Source organism: Pteropus vampyrus, unplaced genomic scaffold (assembly GCF_000151845.1).
Source record: "Pteropus vampyrus isolate Shadow unplaced genomic scaffold, Pvam_2.0 Scaffold373, whole genome shotgun sequence".
In the NCBI taxonomy this organism is placed as follows: Eukaryota; Metazoa; Chordata; class Mammalia; order Chiroptera; family Pteropodidae; genus Pteropus; species Pteropus vampyrus.
This window is the reverse complement of record NW_011889154.1, coordinates 730950-751176: the sequence shown is the minus strand read 5'-3', so window position 1 is coordinate 751176 and position 20227 is coordinate 730950. Positions and strand designations below refer to the sequence as shown.

Below are 20227 nucleotides of genomic sequence, written 5' to 3'. Positions count from 1 at the left end.
TTAAAGTAGAACTAAAAGGTTACTGCTGTAAATATACAGAAAAATCAAGTGAAGCAAACTCATCTTATGGACATACTGTTATACTACCTTTTGCTACGTGGGGGAGAAGGTTATGTTAATCTGGCACAGCTCTCTGTAGAGGTTTTATCCTTTTTAGAGGTTGCCTTTGAAAAGTTTATTTGATATCTATCTATTTGGGTTTCTATGATTTAAAAATAAAAAATCGTTCAGCACCACATGTAACCACCTTTAGAGTAACGGCTTGCCACTGTGAGGTTGCACAATAGGCTTGTGGCAGGTCAGAGAAAAAGCCATTTTGTGGTTTTAAGCAGCTTATATATCTTAAAAGTATCTTTCAAGAAGAAAGTCATCTCTGTGTTTTTAGAACTATAAATGCATGGCTAAATATAGAGAGAGACATACAAATAAGCTATATATTTATAATGTACATGTATATATTTATATATGTACAAATGTAAAGATATATAAATGTAAATATATACAAATATACACACATACATATATTACATTTAGACAACTGTATAATCAAAACAAATAGATATGGGGATGTTTAAAAATATGCAAGTATTTTATGTATTTGTGCACACAATTTAACAGGTTAATCTTGGGATGGCTCTTTTATGAGCTTTGTATTTTACAGAGAGATGTGATCATAGAAGTTGTCTCTGCAATCACGAGCAAATGAGTTTGTGCACAGCTGAGATTCCTATCACAATGACTGCACTTAAAGGCAGTACAAAGTCAGCTCAGAGACAAAGTGTTTAATAATGGTAGAGAGATCCGCTATATCCATCTTTGCAATGGCTTTTATTTATTTGTTAATATGACTTCCCACTCTCACCCATGAGAGGGTTCACTTACAAAAAGCTACAGCTGTGTCCCTGTTCTGTGCATTATCTTGACCAGGTGCTTCTAATTGCAGGCTTCCGTCTAGAAGCCCGACCCAGCTGTGCTGGGATTGATTCCTGCCACACAGGAAACTAAAGGGAAAGTCTGAACTAGGTCAGAAAACTGCCTCACTCATCAAGTCTTTCGGCCTCTGGCTTGTGCCCTTATTTCCTTCTTTGCTGCCACTTTGTCCCTTGGTCTCTGTGGTTCCAGGTTTTTGTGGCTCCAGTAACTCTGACCCTGTACAGGTTGTAGCTTTCATATGTGACCCAGCTCCAGGCTCTGACTTTGGGACAAATGCTTGGCCACAGACCAAGTCATAAACAGCAGTAAATCTCTGACCAAGAAATAAATTACTCCATACCTAGTCTCACTGTTTTGTCGACTTGGATCTAGTTTCTTCAGTGTCTCTGTTTTCCTTGTGATTTAAGTTCATGGTCATTATTATTAGAATTGTCAATTCTTTTTTTTTTTTTTTTTTTTTTTAGAGCCACATAGCTCAGGCTTCCTAGGATTATTATACTTCCTTGTAGACCTGCCTCCTTAATCTCCATTTCCAGCCCTATTTCTACACAGCTAGATACGGGGCCTGGGTCTTTTGCTAATATTGTCTAAGTCTCCTCAATCCATTGCAACACAATTTGAGACTAGCCTGTTCCTAATGACTAGAATGCTCCTTTCTTTAATGTAGCCAATTGCTCTGCATCTGTTATGATTCAGCTCAGATATCAATTTATGAAGCCTTCTCTGGCTTCCCCTTCCACCCCACAGCCCCTCTGCTAGGCTGAGCTAGATGCCCTTTCACTGTTCTCCTGATGACCTAAGCATATTTCAAATATATGCATTGAATTATATAATGATTATCTATTTAATTATCTGTCACCTCCTCTCACACACTTACTTGTCTTTGTGTCTCCTGGTGCCTGGTACAAGTATATGCTTTTAAAATGTTTCTTGAGTAAAGTGACAGTCTGAAAATTCAAGGTCATTATTTCGAAATGAGCAGGTGGTGTAAACCTGGACCCAGGCTCTGCCTGGAGTCAAAAGCTTTTTGGACCGTGTGAGCCAGAGTCCCTATTCTGTCATTGTTTGTAGATCTGGGGACCAAACCATGGGTGACCTTCCTTTCCTCAATCACACCAAAATTCAAAATTCTAAGTTATTTATAGTTTATGAGATATAATTACTTTTAGAGACAGTATTCAAAGGTTTTTTTTCCAATAATATTACATGTTGGTAGTATTCGTTTGGGGGACAAAATCATCCTACACATTGTCATCAGAAATCTGCCTTATATATAGCATTCTGTTGGTATTTTTCACAAAATCTCTGTAAGAAGTTGTGCTTAGACTAAGGCACCAAGGGAGGGAGAGAGTGACCTTCACTTTTTGTATTCCCAGAGCAATGTCTAATGAGATTCTGTGGTCATTCACAGAACTCTTAGGTCATAATCTGTTCAGCCAGTGACTCCACTTATTTCCTTCGTTATTAAAGAGGAGAAACAACATATCTAACTGCTTTGTCCACTGGGCACTTAGGATCATTTGGGAATATTAGGTTAGCATTACTTAAGATATCATTTTTGGTATGTTTCTGCCAGAATGTTTCTCTCCCAAATTATGAGTATATACTATTAAAATCTACCCATCTTTTCTTCAATTTCAGGGATTCTGAACTCGCTGTTTCTTTTACCTGGAATGTTCTCATGGTCAATTCCTTCTCACTCTCAGGTCTCAGATTTATCTCTTCAAGAAAGCCTTCCTTAATGGCTCTAACTAAAGTGCCCCAGTCTCCGCCCCATCTCACCATACCCGTTATAGACACATTCTAACATCGACCTATTTACTTCTTTCATAACACTCACCATAACCTGAAATTGTCCTGTGTTTGTTCACTCACTGGCTGTCTGTATGCACTTTCTCCAGCCATTGCTGTAAGAATGTGAGCATTGAGAATGGGGAGCATGTTTATCTTATTCTCTGCTGTATTCCCAGTTTCTACCAAAGTGCTCAGCCTATTATAGGCATTCAATACATATTTGTTGAATGAATAAATGAAAGAAAAACAAAGGGAGTTGGGGAATAGGGTAAGAGAAGGAGGGAAAAAGAAAGAGACTAAAAACGGGGAGAAGGCAGGCAGACAGGCAGACGTTATGAGACATTTGCTTGCGTAACTGAGTACTTTGAATATGGAAGAAACGGAACCTGTAAAAATGGTGGCCATTTACTCTGCCATTTTTTTTTTTTTTTTTTATCTCTTTTGTCAGGAGAAATCTTCAGACCTCCCTAGCTGCTTTGAGTACAGATCTCATTCTTACCTGTCTATCATTGCTCAACTGACACTACAGATTTTAGAATTACCAGTTATCTCTCAGTGATTCACTTCGAGATTAAGCTGTGGACAATGGTTACAAAAAGTGAAGAGCGATGTGAACTTCTCCTTTTCATATTGGCATTCTGTCATGACATGGATTACATACAGAGCCTGTATTGTCTAGATTGTTTCCTTTGTGATGAAGGCTTTAGCTTCAGCCTTTTCACCAGTCATTGATGCCATCTGATGACTTGTAGCAATTAATTGAGCACTCTGATATATATAGTAGCAGCTCACTGCTCTTTTTAACAGTTGCTAACATAGTATGAACAACCAAAGGCTTAATTTTATGGGTGTTTTTCAAACAGTTGATGGTTTTTAAAGGTCTCTTAAAAATAGCATTATAATTCATCTTCATTAGTTTTCGGTCAAGGTAAATATTCATTTTCAAGATAGTGATTGTGTTGAAGAGAATCCTTCAGTTAAACATGAACTGTAATTCAGAACATTTGCTTTTATTAATTCAGCAAGCCCCCTCTGCTGCCAAAAGATTTTTTTTGTCAGTAGCTTTTTTTTTTTTTACCTGAAAGAGATACTTAAAATTCAGTCATTGTATCAAATAAAGAATAGGTGCATATGTCAAGTAATTTCACCAGTGAGGATATTTATATCCAAATGGTGTCTCATTTCACAGGAAATCTTATCAAAAGCACAAGTTTTATCATATCGTTATTGGATTAAAATATGAAAAGAGAAAATTTCCAGTTTAATAATGATCTAAGTCTTTGTGGGTAGATAAGCTACTCATCTAGACATAAAATAAACAGATTTTTGAAGAGTACTTTTTCTAATGAAAAGAGTGAGGGTTAGAAGTTGGGAACCCTGGATTCTATTCTAGCTCTGACACCAATCACTGTGTACCCTTAGGCAATTATTCTCACTATATGTCCTTATTGATAAGAACATTCCAGCCACTTTCCAATGAGCACAAAATGCTATTATAATTTCAATATCATTGCGAAACAATAAAATGCTATTTAAATAGAAACCAATTTGAGAAGGTATGAGCTTTCCTCTGTCCTATAATGCACTGATTATTAATGGCTTGATCATTTAATACTGAAAAAAAAGGTTATTGATATATAAAAAACATGTACGAAAGAAATAGAATTTACCATCTATGTCAAGAAAAAAAAAGATTATCCAAAAGGAGTCACTATTTGTATTTGCATTTATAGTGTGTATAAAAGAAAAGAATAAAAGAGTGAGGATCACTGCAGATTCTCTTCTCAACAGGCAATTACTTATTTCTTCAAAACAGTCATTTAAAGGGAACTGTCCTAAGGACATAGAGCAAATAAAGAAATACTCATTCAAGAAAATGAGAAAATCTCCTAAATCTCCTTTAAGGCAAGCATCTGTAGCTTTTCAACTATGACTCCCCCTCCTACCCTATGTTCTGGATACTTTAATGCAGCAAGTGCAACCAAGAAAATTGGGCTCCCTCTTCCCCCGAGCTCCCAGTCTGAGGCCACACTTTCACCTTGAAAAGTACAGGCTGCCAACTCTCTCATTTCATCCAGCCTCATTTTGCAAAAGCTCAATTCCAGGCAAGTGTGACTAAGAGATCCAAGACTCCTTTCTTCCACTTAACTCCCATTTGTAGGACAGAAGCTCTACCCCAGGTAAAGCAAACTGAGAATGCAAGTGCCCTGACTAGTATCTCACTCCAGCCCACTTGTAAGGCTGAGGTTCTACACAACAAAAGGCAAGCCAGATGATAGAGGCCCATTCTGCCACCCCATTTGCTGGTGAGGCAGGCATCACTCTGGGAAAAGGAAGCTATTTTCTTATGCCCCAGCTCTTGTGTGGTGCTTTGGAGGTTCTGCCAGGGGAAGGAATGGTCTCAAGAATGATGAACTCTATAGCACTGCCTGAGGGAGCTGACTTTATTTGGAACAGAGCATGGAGAATTCCATACCTAAGGACATTGTCAAAAGCAATGAAATCTTGGCAGAGAGCAATTAAGAAGGCACATATAGCTCCATGATACAAGCAGGAACAAGCAAAATGGCAGAACAATCAGAAGTTTAACAGAGAGAAACAGTGGAAAGAGGTAGCCAAGAAGAGCCCTCCTGAGAGCATGGTGGTCAGGAGGCCTGGGTACAAGTGCTAAGTAAGCTGCACTCATTTGGGAACAATCAAGAGCTAGATGTGGCAGACTTGAAAACATCCCATTAACTACACACAGATCAATAAACAGAGGGCAGAAGCCTCACTGGTACTACGAGTTTTACCCGAAACTTGCTGAACAAAAATATATGTTGACCCAGATGCAACTCATAAGAAATAACTGGTTGACAGAGCAGAAGCACGACCTTTGACCAATAAGTGGCTTATGCTGTCCCAGGAGAAATCTCTCGGTAGCCAGGCTGAAGCAGAAAACAAGAAGCTATTGCATACATGTATTGTGGGTTGGGGGAAAGAGATTTCAAGTCATTAAATATATACATAAATGAGAAAACAATAAAAACAGTGGAGAAGAGGGCAGTCAGATAGAGAGATGCTACAACCTATTATTCAGAATGTCAAGTTTTCACCAAAAATTAAAAGACGTGTAAAGAAACAGAAAAGTGTAACTCTGTGTTAGCTTGCTAGGCTAAACAACAGCAATTTATTTTCTTAAAATTCTGGAGGCCTGAAGTTCCAAGATCAAGGTATCAACAGAGTTAGTTTCTCTCAAGACCTCTCTCCTTAACCTGTAGCTGGTCATCTCCCTTCACTGTCTTTATGTGATTTTCCCTCTATGTGTGTCTATCTATCCCAATTGCTTTTTATAAGGACACCAGTCATATTGGACGAGGGCACATCCATATGACCTCATTTTACTTTAATTACCTCTTTAAAGGCCCTCTCTCTAAATATAGTCATATTCTGAAGTACTAAGTGTTAGGAATTCAACACATGAATTTTAAGAAGAAAACAATTCAGCCCATAACACACCTATAACCAGGGAATAGAAACTGTTTTTGAAGGTTCCCAGAAAACTGACTTAGCAGAGAATTACTTTAAAGCAATCATTATAAATATATTCAATGAAATAAAGGAGATCATGTCTAAAGAATTACAGAAAAGGTATGATGACTATGTCTCAAAAAAATATCAATAAAAGGAGAAATTATAAATAAGTTCCAAATGGAAATTCTTGACTTGAAAAGTACAATAACATAAATGAAAGAATGACCGAAGAGACTCAGTAGGAGATTTGAAGTAACAGAAAAAGAATCACTGAAATTTAAGATATATCAATAGATATTATGTACATTATTCAGCATGTCAATTTATGTACATAGGAGTACGAGAAGGAAAGATGAAAGAGAAAGAGAAATAAAAAAAAATTGAAGGAAATAATATCTGAAAACTTTTTAATTTTGATGAAAAGCATTAATTTACATATCTAAGGAGCTCAGTAAACTCTAAGTAAGAGAAACACATATATACATGCCTAGACACATAATTGTCAAAATGTTGAAAGACAAAGAGAAAATCTTGATAACAATAAAAGATAAATGATTCATCACATACAAGGGAACCTCAGTAAGATTAACATTATAATTTTTAAAATTGTCAATCATGAATATTTATCTAGCAAAATTATCTTTGAAAAACTAGGATGAAAATAAAAACAGTCCCAGAAAAACAAAAGCTGTTTGTGACCTAACTTATAAGAAATACTAAAGAAAGTTCTTCAGGCTGAAAGCAGATTACATCAGAGAAAAATCTGAATCCATAGGGGAAAAAAAAGAGTGCTAATAAAGGTAATTATGTAGGTAAATATAAAAGACAGTATAATTGAATATTTGTTCCCTTTTCTTCTCTAAACTGATTTAAGAGCAATTGAATTAAACAATATGCATATCGTGGATTTATAACATGTAAAAATTTAATACATTTGACAATAAAAGCATAGAGAAGTCAGATAAGAACAAAGCTTCGGTGAAGTAATAAAATGACATCAGTGGTAGTTCAAATCTACAGGAAAAATATGAAGAGAATCAGAAATGGTATAAAAGAAGGTTAATATAACACACTATTTGAATATATACTTACTCTTCTTTCCTCTGTTTCTTTAAAATCAGAGATTATATAAAATAATAATTGTAACAATATATTGTTTCATTTGTAATACATATAACCCAAAATATATAAAATAATAGCACCAAAGAAAGACGAAGAGCATAGAGGTATATATAGTATTTTCTTTTATTTTACTGCAATTACTTTTGAAAAAATCTGAAGTAGAGTTTGATAAGTTAAAATGTACATTATAAACACTAGATCAGCAAAGATATAATACAAATGTACATATAGAAATAAAAATTATTAAAAGAAATAATATATACTTGAAAATATCCACTTAATACAAAGAAAGCTATAAAGGAAAAACAAGTAATAAAGCAAATATGAGACATAGAAAATGAAAAAATAGCAGCTAAACATCCAAATGTTAAAATTATATTTAATATAAACAATGCAGTCAAAAGGCAGAAATTATCAGATTGGATGAAAGAGATCCAACTATATGCTGTGTACGAGAGATACACTTTAGGTTCAAAGATACAAATAGGTTGAAGACAAATTATGGGAAAAGATATGCCTTGCAACGTTAAGAAAGCTGGAGTGGCTATATAGATCTAAGACTAAATAGACTTTCAAACAAAAAATGTTGCTAGAGATAATTATGGGTATTTTATAATGATTAAAAAGTCAGTCCACAGGAAGACTATAACAATTACCAACACATATGCACCTAACAACAGACTCTTAAAATTCTAACAAAACTGACAAAACAAAACTGACAGAATTAAAGGGAAAAATGAACAGTTCAACAGTAATAGTTGATGACTTCAGTACTCTATTTTCAATAATGGATAGAATAACTAAATAGAAGATAATTAAGAAAATCAAAGACTTTATCAACAGTATAAACCAACTAAACCTAACATATCTATCAAACACTCCTCCCAACAGCAACAGAATAAACATTTTCATGAAGTGTGCATGAAACATACTCAGAGATAGACCATATGGTAGGCCATAAAACAAGCTTTAGCAAATTTAGAGGACTACAATTATGAAAACTATTTTCGCTGATCATAATGGAATTTAATTAGAAATCAACAACAGAAGGAAATTTGGGGAATTCACAAATATGTGGAAATTAAACAACACATCCTACATAGTTAATGGGTCAAGAAAAAAATAATATAAATTAGAAAAGAATTAAAATTAATTATACCAAAGTTTATAGGATACAGCTAAAGCAATGTTCAGAGAAAAATGTATAGCTGTAAATGCCTATATTAAAAAAGAAGAAATATCTTAAATCTATAATGTAAACTTCTACCTTAAAACACTGAAAAGGGAAGAGCAAACTAAACTCCAAACAAATACAAGGAAATAATAAAAATTCTTAACTAAGCATGAAAAGAGAAAAAACTCAAATTGCCAAATTAAGAATGAAAAACTGAACATCACTACTGATTTTACAAAAATAAAAAGGGCTATAAAGAAATATTATAAATAATGTATCCTAACAAATTAGACATCTTAGATCAGGGATCCTGATCTCCCAGGCCACAGATTGGTTCTGATTCACAGCCTGTTAGGAATCAGGCCGCACAGCAGGAAGTGAATGGCAGGCAAGTGAGTGAAGCTTCATCTGTATTTGCAGCCACTCCCCAACACTAATATCACCACCTCATCTCCACCTCAGATCATCAAGCATTAGATTCTCATAAGAGCACCAGTCCCTGGTACCAAAAAGATTGAGGATTGCTGACTTAGACGAAATGGGAAAATTCCTGTAAAAATATAAACTACTGAACGTGACTAAAGAAAATATAGAAAATGAAATAAATCTATAAAAATTGAACTAATCATTTTAAAACTTCCTATAAAGAAAATCCTAGGCCCAGATAGCTTCACTGGTGAATTCTAACAAACATTTTGTGAAAAAATTATATCAATCACTTATAAACTCCTCAAATGATAGAAGAGGAGGAAGTATTTTTTTAACTCATCCTATGAGGCCAACATTCTGCTAATACCAAACCAGGCAAAGATATGACAGGAAAAGAAAACTGTGGTCTGATTATCCTGTATGAATATAGATGTAAAAATCCTCAGCAAAACACTAACAAACCAAATCCAGCAACAAATAAAAAGGGTGATACACCTTGACCTAGAGGGATTTTTTCTAGGAATGCAAGGTTGGTTTAACATCCAAAAATTAAATAATATGATACAGTATATAATAGACTAAAAAGCAAAAAAAAAAAAAAAAAAAATCACAACATTTCAATAGACAGAAAAATATTTGGCAAAATCCAACAGCCTTTTATTGTAACACTCAATAAATTGGGAATAGAAAGAAGCTTCCTCAACCTGATAAAGGGCATCTGTGAAAAACTCACAGCTAATTTCATAACCTTTGGATGAAATCACCTGCATGAAGTGAAAAGAGCTTTTTTTTTTTTTTTTTTTTTTTTTAAAAGAAAATTTATTTATAGCAGAGATTTTTGAAGAAAGAGCCAGGCTGGACAAGGAGAATAGTGGGGTTGACTGGTACGACAAGACAGGAAGAGGAAGGATCCTGGGACTCTAAGGAGAGAGACTTCCTAAGTAATAGTAAAGGGATAAAAGTAAATTAAAGAAATGCACAGAGTTTGAAAGATGTCAAAAACAAACTCTTTATTTTAAAATATTCTCTCAAATGACACAACTCAAAGAAAAAGAGGAGACAATTTTCTTTTCCCACATCTCCAGGATCCTGATCTCCAGTACTGTCGCTACTACAACTGTTTCATCGTTGGTTAAGTAATCCTCTAGGGAACCTAGAATCTAACCGGAATTTCCCCCCAAAATATCGTATCTCTGGGACAGGGCTCTAAACAACTAACTTAATAATGAGCTTTGGGGACCTGACATAATAATAATTAGGAGAATGCCTGTCCACAATATTTATAACAAATGATTTGTTTTCCTAATTGGTTTATTAAACTTAATTCTACAGTCAGTTTTTATTTCACGAATCTACACTGTGGGAATTAAATGGCTTGAGAGTAACCACCATAGCCATATATATACATATTTGTGTGTGTATATGTGTATATGTGTACATATGTATATATTAATATATTAGATTTCTCTTATGTCCAGAAAGTCTATGTGTGTGTATATACATAGGTACATGCACATATGTATACATATATATGTGTACCTGTGTATATATATATGTGCGTGCCTATGTATATACACACATACTCCTTTTCTGGATGTAAGAGAAATCTTCTAATATATTAAATATATATATTATTTAACATTCCAAGACTTAAATGCTCTCCCTAAAAAACCCAGGAAAGGGAAAAAAAGAATTAAAGGGTGGGGATTTAATTTTTGGAACAGCGTAAGTTAGGATTAATGATAATTAGATTCATTAGAGTTGGACTTGGATCAGTTCTGAGCTTGATAGAGGCTGGAGTTCTAGAGCAAGAGATTCCAAGAGTGAATATAGTGAGGACAGAAATAGTTTCAGGACTAGTAGCTCCAGGGACTCTCTCTTGGCTTTTACCTGGTGATTGTTTCATTAAGTTGGAAAAGACCTTCCTCTGGCATTGGGAACTAAAAAAAAAAAAATTCTGTAGATAGCCAAGTAGTAAAGAGGGGTATCTAAAGTCAGTTAGCATTTTTGCTTCCTCTGAACATTATAATAACCATGGGACATTTTAACATCATCAAGCGCTCCAGGGCACACAGTTCCTTGTAACAACTTCCCAACACACAAAGGCAAACCCTTCCTTTCGAGATTCTGTCCACAGGTCGATCACCTGCAGATAGCTGAGCCTCCGCTTTCTTGCCTCAGAGGCGTCCGGACCGAGAGCGGCATGCCAGAAACGGAGCAGCTAGACCCTGCCAGAGTCTCCGCCGTCCCCGGCTTCCCATTCCCACCACCTACTCTCCACACTTCCAGTGGCTACAGCGGCTCTGACCACAAAATGGCCCTGTCTAAGAGGAAAACGCACTCGCTTCCTCCCACCCAGCTTTCCGGCCGCGCATGCGTGTCGCGCCCCCTCCCCAAAATTGCTTTAAAATATTTTGCTGTTGCATCGTATGATGAGCTCATTTTGATGAGACAGGAAATGATCTCTGAACTCGTTTTACATATAGACACATAACAAATGGCATAAATTAATAAATAAAATTTAAAAACAAGACAAATACAAGATGTTGGATTCTTTGATTGTATAGCACATATTTTCAAGTCTTTTAGAACAAAGAAACAAAAACGAGGCTAACTTTTCATCAGAACAGAGCACTAAAATTAAAATGTAAAAAGAAAATCAAATACACATACACGCGCGCACACACACACACACACACACCCCACATGGAAGCATAACAAAATGAAAAGCTAATGGAATGCAACGGCCAAATGAGTCACTTTAACTCTCATTTAGTTGTAAAGAAAGAGAGGTTAAGGTTAACATCGCTATCAAAATTCATTACTGTTGTAGTTGAAGAGAGAAATCCCCTCCCCCCTTTTTTTAACAGCTTTACTGAGAAATAATTCACATATCATACAATTTACCCATTAAAATCTACTGTTCACTAGTTTTTAGTATATTCATTCACAATGTTGTGTAACCGTCACCATAATCTAATGTGAAAACATTTCATCCTTCCAGAAAGAAACCCCCAAATCCTTTTATTCATAATGGTGAGGTAGAGGGCATTGTCATCCATTTTTGGTCAAAGGGAACAAGTAAATTGGGAAGAAGGGAAGTGAGCAAGAGATGGATCAAGGAAAATGTATATTCTCTGTAGATCGCACTGGACTCCTATGCTCCTGCTAGAAGGCAGACATCTTCCAAACAGTTTTCCCTAGCAAATTTAGCTTATAGAAAATTCACTGTGTGATTCCATTTAAACCTAATGGGAGTGTCAGAGCTTATAAAAAGGCTAAATTGTGAATTACATTCCTCACCACCGGGCTCTTTCTTTCCTTTCAAAAGTGGTTCAGGCTGAAGGAGAATCTAAGCACAGTGTGTGTTTTGCTTCAGCAAAGAGGCAATTGTAATCAAGTGGTGCTGTGTTTTAGCAAGGCAATTTAAAAACAAATACGTGTGTTGGGTTGCTTTTAGAAAAGCTTATGTAATTTTCTTTCATTTTCTTTACGTTTCAGGGACAAGAGTGTGAAAAAAATCAAGTGCATTTTTTTTAATTATCAGAATGTGAATAGAATGTTAACTAAAAGCAAACTGCTAGAACAAAATCCATGCATCTTTTCCTTTCTGAGAGTTATAAACTCTGAATTAATTTAAGAATTGAATAAAATTTGAATAATGGCCAGTATGAACTGTTTATTCTGTTTTATTCCACTTCATCTCGGACCATGTTTGGGTATATCTGAAAGTCTTTAAATCAAAAACATCAAGTGCCAAATTAGATATATTGTTATATTAAAAGCCTTGGTAAATATCATTCTTAAAAATGTTATTTTTCTATTTACTATTTTTCTAAGGAAAACCTAGTTTTGGGGTCTATTTTTTGTTGTAAAGATAAGCAGTGCATTACTTGGTCTACAAAGCTCTGTTCCTCTGTTCCCTCTGCTGGCTAAAGAGAAGTACTACTGGCACTTCACAGGTTTTATCTGAGCAAGTATGGGAGCACATTCTCTGGTCTTTGTGACTAAAAAAGAGCTAAAGGAAATGCAATGGTCAACATTAAAATTTTCAAAGACATATGAAATATCTCCTATCCACTCCTACCAACAGGAAGGACCCTCTTCCTGCACCTTCAGAATGTGAAAAGGTGATACATGTAGGGCTTAGGGACATGGCAGCTGATAGGACAGCCTTGTTTCAGACAATGAGGTATTCATGTAATAGCTGTTAAAAGAAGTGAATTCAGAGAAGGATGTTTTGTGCATGTAGAGTTCTCAGGAAGAGTAAAGGATTTTGCATTACCTATAGCTATGTCAGTTATTTTACAGTATTGTAGGTTCTTGGCACTGAATATATAGTTCTCTGAGTTGAGATAAGGAATCTGTCTCTTCTTCCTGACATGTATTATGTCCAAACTAGAAATCATAAGCAACTGCTGTTTCTTTAAAAAAAAATTGTTTCAGTTTGATTTTTTTTAAGTTCAGCAGTTTGTTTGTTTTTTTTAATTACTGCTTTTATATCCTCCTTTCCTTTGATATTTGGATTGGGGTTAAAGAGGCAATGAACATTTTTAAATAGATTGTTCTTAAATTATCTTAAATAGCAATGCATTTCTGTCATGTATATGTTTCTTTGGATTAACCCAAAAGTACAAAATTAAATCACAATTGCTAAGTTGAATTAAATACATTTCATTCAAAACTCAATGATAAATGAATATGATATGACTCCTCTCCCCCACCAAGAAATTGTATCTAAAATTTACAAGTGTATGTGACGCTGGGGACTTTGCTACTAACTTTCAGAGTTTACCCTGCCTCTCTTACTGTGTTACGTCAAAGCTAGAAAAAAGGTACACTAAACATGGTTATGAACTAAGGTCATGTACTCAAGTGCCACTTTTATGCTTGTTCTTTGCTTCATTCATCCATCAGTCACTGGAACTAATGGTGTTTCCTGAGCATCCATCCTCAGATAGCTTGTCTTGCTTTAGAACACTTCATAGCTAAAGCAGAGTCTCAGGAGATTACGCATAATGTGTATCCTTCTTCCCTACACCACTGGAGGTTCTTTTTATGCAGAGACAATGTTTTGCTGTACCCTGCATTCCTTGCACACCGCACAGTGCCTGGCCCCCAGAATTTGTGTGTGTGTGTGTGTGTGTGTGTGTGTGTGTGTTTAATTTTTATTTTTCAATTAGATTTGACATACAATATTATTTTATATTAGTTTCAGGTGTACAGCATAGTGGTTAGACATTTATATAATTTATGAAATGATCCCCTAGTTAATCTAGTATCCATATGGCACGATACATAGCTATCACAATATTATTGACTATACTCCCTCTGCCTATACTTTACATCCCCATGACTATTTTGTAACTATCAATTTATAATTCTTAATCCCATCACCTTTTTTACCACCCCTCCCATTTAGTAATTACCAGTTCGTTCTTTGTATGAGACTTTTTTTTTATTATTTAAATTAGTTTTAAGTATACAGTACATTGGTTAGACGTCTATGTAGTTCATAAAACGATCCCCCCAATTGCTCCCTCCCTCCCTTGGCCTGCCACCTAGCCATCATATTGTATGAGACTGTTTTTGTTTTGTTTGTTCATTTATTTTTTTCCTTTGGATTCCGCATATAAGTGAAATTATATGGTATTTGTCTTCCTCTGACAGACTTATTTCACTTAGCATAATACCCTCTAGTTTCATCCATGTTGTTGCAAATGGTAAAATTTTATTTTTTATGGCTGAAGAATATTCCATTGTTTATACATACCACCTCTCTATCTATTTGTCTATCGATGGGCACTTAGGTTGCTTCCATATCTTGGCTATTGTAAAAAGCACTGCCATGAACATTAGGAGTGCATAGATCTTTTTCAATTAGTGATTTTCTTTTTTCTTTTTTCTTTTTGGATAAATAGAAGTGGAATTGCTGGGTCAGAAGGTAGTTCTATTTTTAATTTTTTCAGGAATATCCAAACTGTTTTCTATAGTGGTTTTAGTAATTTGCAGTCTCAACAACAGTGCATGAGACTTCTCTTTTCTCCACACCGTCGCCAATATTTGCTGTTTGTTGATTTATTGATGATGGCCATTCTGACAGTATCCCAAGCTCTTAAATAGAAAAGCTCTTTTTTTAAAAAAGACCTGTTCTTCATTGTTATTCTATAAATTTAACATAATCCCAATCGAAGGCCAGAGGAGTTTTCATCAGTTCTGAAAAGTTAACCTGAAAATTTATCTAAAAGAAGAAATGTGTAATAAGAGCCAAGAAGTTTTGAGAAACAACTAGGAGAAAAAAAAAAAAAAAGAACAAGAGACACTTTTTCTACCAGGTATCAAAATATACCATTGTAGGTTTTCAACACACCTTCACACACACAATTGTCTCCTGATTGTGAAACAATTGTGAATAAATTCATAACCTGGTTAAGAATTAAAATACAATTTCCCACACTGCAATAAAGCCAGCATGGAGAATGCAGTGCGGGCTTTCTCTTTCCTCCCTCAAATTTAACTTACCACCAGGGCACAGGCAGAACAGCTGGGGAAAGGGAGGTGTCTCCTATAAATTAGGGAAGTATTGCCAAGACACTTATCCCAGGAAAGGAGCAGAGAGGGAATACACATGCTTGCAGGCCCTGCAGGCCCCAGACACAGAGGTAAGAGCTTTGTTTTCTCAGTGAGTGAGTGAGCATGAAGAGAGAGAACTGAGGCATCTGCATTAAAAAACATGGGACTAGTATTTAATGTCAACTCTAATTGAAAAATTAAAATTAAAAATAAATTTAATTTAAAAAAAACAAAAAACAAAAAACATGGGACTGAGTAACAGAGTTTCCTAACACAGAGTATAAAGAAATTAAACATTATAATGTTGGCACAAGAACAGACACACTGCTTACAAGAACGGAAATGAGTACCAAAACACGTTCAGGTATATGTATATATTTATTGTAAGATAAAAAATAGCTATGTCCATTTTGATTATTTCAGCTGCAAGTAGTAGAAAATCTAATTTATATTAACTTAAAAATGAAAAGAAATTTGTTGGCTCATGTAACTGAGAAATCTGAGGGACAGTGAAATACAGGCTTTGGGGAGGGCTTAATCCAAAGGCTTCAAAATCATCTCCAACGATGCTGTATCTTCCTTTGGTCTGCTCTGTTTTACATGATGTTGGCTTGATTCGATAGATGTGAGAGGGTCCTCTCATAGGTGTGAGAGGGCTTTCTTTTATATCTAGCATAAAAGAGATCGTCTCAGTTTTGGCATTCTAAGCAAAAGTTTCAAGTTTCATTCTAATTGACTCAGAATGCATATATAAACCTAATATGGCCATTATGGTAAAGCTGCTAAAGTTCATGAACCTATCCTCGATCCTAAGCATGGATTCAATTTACAAAAATCATAAGGCTGATGTTGGGTCAGAAGTGGTTTCCCAAAAGAAAATTTATAATACTCTTTCCAGAAGGCGAGGCAAGTATGAGACTCTCAGGTGGTACCTCAGAACAGTTAGGAAAGAGACAGAGAAAGAAATTGAGTCAAACATTTACTTAGGGAAAAAAGTTAAATTTCTACATCAAATTTCTTTTAAAATTCCATGTGTATTGGTATATTAAAGTGTTAAAGCATTCTTTTGTGTATTAAAGGAGGATATATATGTATGCATTTATATATACATTTATATATGTTCATTTATACAGATATAAGCAGTTACAGATATATATTTGATATTTATTTATTTGTATTTTTATATATTCGTATTAGAAAACACTGAAAGAATAAATAAATTTAACAGTTATATACAATGGCAAGGAGAGAAATTGAGAGAATAAAGTCAGAGCTGGGAATAAGACTTTTGGTACATGTATTTTATATAAATATAATTATATGTTTATATTTATAATTATATATTTTACATTATTTGTTTCAGGATGTAAATGTGTAACCTAATTTTTAGAATGTAGAGAAACTAAATCCAAAAGAGCAATTAAAAAAAAAAAGAATACATTCATAACTTCGGAGTAGTAGAGACTTTTCCAGAAAAAGAAAAGATACTAAATGTAGAAGGTATAAAGAAAATCTATATATTGACATCATCAATGCTTTAAAAATTCACTATTTATAAAGCACACACATACAATTAAAAATGAGGAAATTATTGGCACAAATACATGCAAAATATTTCAAAGACACATAACTAATAGTACAAATATATGAGGAATTCATATACATAAATAAAAATTTTTCAATAGCAGGCAAGCAAAGGATATAAACATTCAACTCCAAGAAGTAATATAATTGGCAAAGGAGCCTTTCACTTTACTGTTGGTTGTATTTTATACCAGAAACATTTAATTATAACTTGTCGAATTAAAAATCAATATCTTGGAGAGAGAGAGAAAGACAGAGAGAGAGAAAGTGCGCAAGAGTGAGCGAGGATGTAAGCACATATGAGAAAGAGCACATGATACTAACAGATCTAAAGTGAGAAATAGACACCAATACAATAGTAGTAGGGGACTTTACTACTCCACTCAACAATGGATAGATCATTCCCAGACACAGAATCAGTAAGAAAACAGTGGATTTGAATGCTAGAGCTCAAATGAACCTAATAGATATACAGAACATTCTATTTGACAATAACAGAAGAATACACATTCTTCACAGGAACATCCTCCAGGGTAGATATGGTAGGCCACAAAACAAGTCTTAATAAATTAAAGAAGACTGAAATTATACCAACCATCTTTACAAACAATGGTATAATACTGGACATCAATTACAAAATAAACTGGAAAATTACAAATATGTGGAGATTAAACAACATGCTCCTGAACAACCAATAGATCAAGAAAGAAATTAAAAAAGAAATTGAAAATGATCTTGAGACAAATGGAAACATAACATACCAAAACATGGGATGTAGTAAAGGCAGTTCTAAAAAGAAAGTTCATAGCAATAAATGCCTATATTAAAAAGAGAGAAAGAGCCCAAACAACCTAACTTTACAACTCAAGAAACTAAGCCTAAAATTAGCAAAAGAAAAATAACAGATCAGGGTGGAAATAAATGAGATACAGACTAAATACACAATAGGAAAGATTAGCAAAATTGAGTTGATTCTTTGAAAATACAAAATTGATTAACTACCTAGACTAACTGAGAAGAGAAGGTCGAGGACTCAAATAAATAAAATTATAAGTGAAAAAAAAGAAACACATTACAACTGTTAAAACTGATAAGATAGAAATATAGAGGATCAAAGAGACTACTAACATTCACCAACAAATTAGACAACCTAGAAGAAATGGATAAATTCTTAGAAACATACAACCTACAAGACTGAATCATGAGGAAAAGAAAATCTGAACAGACTAATTACTAGTAAGGAGAGTGAATCAATAGTCATAATCCTCCCAACAAACAAAAGTTCAGGACCAGATGTCTTAAAAATTTACAATAGCCAAGGCATGAAAACAACCTAAATGTCTATGATTGGGTGATTGGATAAGAAGCAATCTCACACACACACACACACACACACACACACACACACACACACACACACACAATGTAATATTATTCAGCGATTAAAAAATAGGAAATCCTACCATTTACAACAACATAGATAAAACTTGAAGGCATTACGCTAAGTGAAATAAGTCAGATAGAGAAAGACAAATACTGTATGATCTCACTGAATAAGTGGAACTTTTACAAACAGACATAGAAACAAATTGTAGATCGATGATTGTCAGAAGTAGGGAGTGAGGGAGGAATGGGTAAAGGTGGTCAAAGGGTACAAACTTCTAGTTATAAGATGAATGAATTTCAGGGGTATAAAGTACAGTATGGTAACTATAGTTAACAGTAATGTATCATATATTTGAAAGCTGCTAGGAGAGTAGATTTTAAAAGTTCCCACCACACATGCAGAAAATAACTATGAGAGGTGATAGATACACTAACTAACCTCGTTGTGGTAATTATTTCACAAAATATGCATATATGTAATCACTATGTTGTACAGCTTAAAATTACACAATGTTATATGTCAATTGTATTTCAAAAAAACTACACTATTAAATAACCCATAGATCAAAGAAAACATTACAGTGGAAATTTAAAAATCATTTTGATGCTATGAAAATGAAAACATAGCATATCAGAATTTGTGGGACACAGCTAATGTCGTGCTTATAGGAAAATTTTTATAGCATTAAATGCTTATATTAATGAATGATTAATTTATTAATTAACTTAGTTAACTGAGTTGATGAATAATAAAGCCATTTTTATTTAACACTTTACAGTTTAGATAACAACTTTATTCATACTTGATTATTTGGTCTTTCCTTTTAAGAACTGAGACCAAGAGAACAATAGAATGATTCAATGCAAACCAGATTTAATAATTGGAAAACTGAATCTGTTTCAAAATCCAGTGCTCTTTGGGCTGCCCACTCAGTCTTCTTTTCCTAAAGCTTGATCCAAGTCCTTCCCCACCTCTCTCGCATCATACCACATACTACTCCTGCACTGTTTCCCATTTTTAAAATATTTTTTAAATTATATTTACTGGAGTAACATTGGTTAATAATAACATTACATATCTCCAGTGTACATCTTTATAATATGACATATGTATATTCTATTGAGTGCCCATCACCCAAAATCTAGTCTCCCATTACCATATATTTGACCCTCTTTATCTTCTTCATACTTCTCCCATCCCCTTCCCCTCTGGTGACTACCATTCTGTTCTCTGTATTATGAGTTTGTATTTTGTTTGATTGTTTTATTTGTTCATTTGTTGCTTTTTGTTTTGTATCCCACCTATGAGTGAAACCATACGGTTTTTATCCTTTTCCACCTGACTTATTTCACTTAGCATAATATTCTCAAGATCCATCTATGTTGTCACAAATGACAATATTTTATCTTTTTATTGCTGAGTAGTATTCCATTGCATATATGTACCATCTCTTCTTTAATCAACCATCCATCAAAGGACACTTAGGTTGTTTCCATGTCTTGGCTCTTGTGAAAATGCTGCAATGAACATAGGGGTACGCATATCTTTGCAAATAAGTATTTTCAAATTTTGAAGTAGACAACTCAGAAGAAAAATTGCTAGATCATATGGTAACTCTATTCTTAATTTTTCGAGGAACCTCCATATTGTTTTCCATAGTGGCTGCACCAATTTACATTCTCACCAGCAGTGTTGAAAGTGTTCCCTTTTCTCCACAT

At 34.4% G+C, this 20227-nt stretch overlaps 1 protein-coding gene across 16 annotated transcripts in view; it reads left to right on the top strand.

Moving 5' to 3' along the window:
• DLGAP1 (DLG associated protein 1) overlaps nt 1–20227 on the top strand; it is an 822162-nt gene that overhangs the window by 308018 nt on the left and 493917 nt on the right. The window lies entirely within an intron of this gene.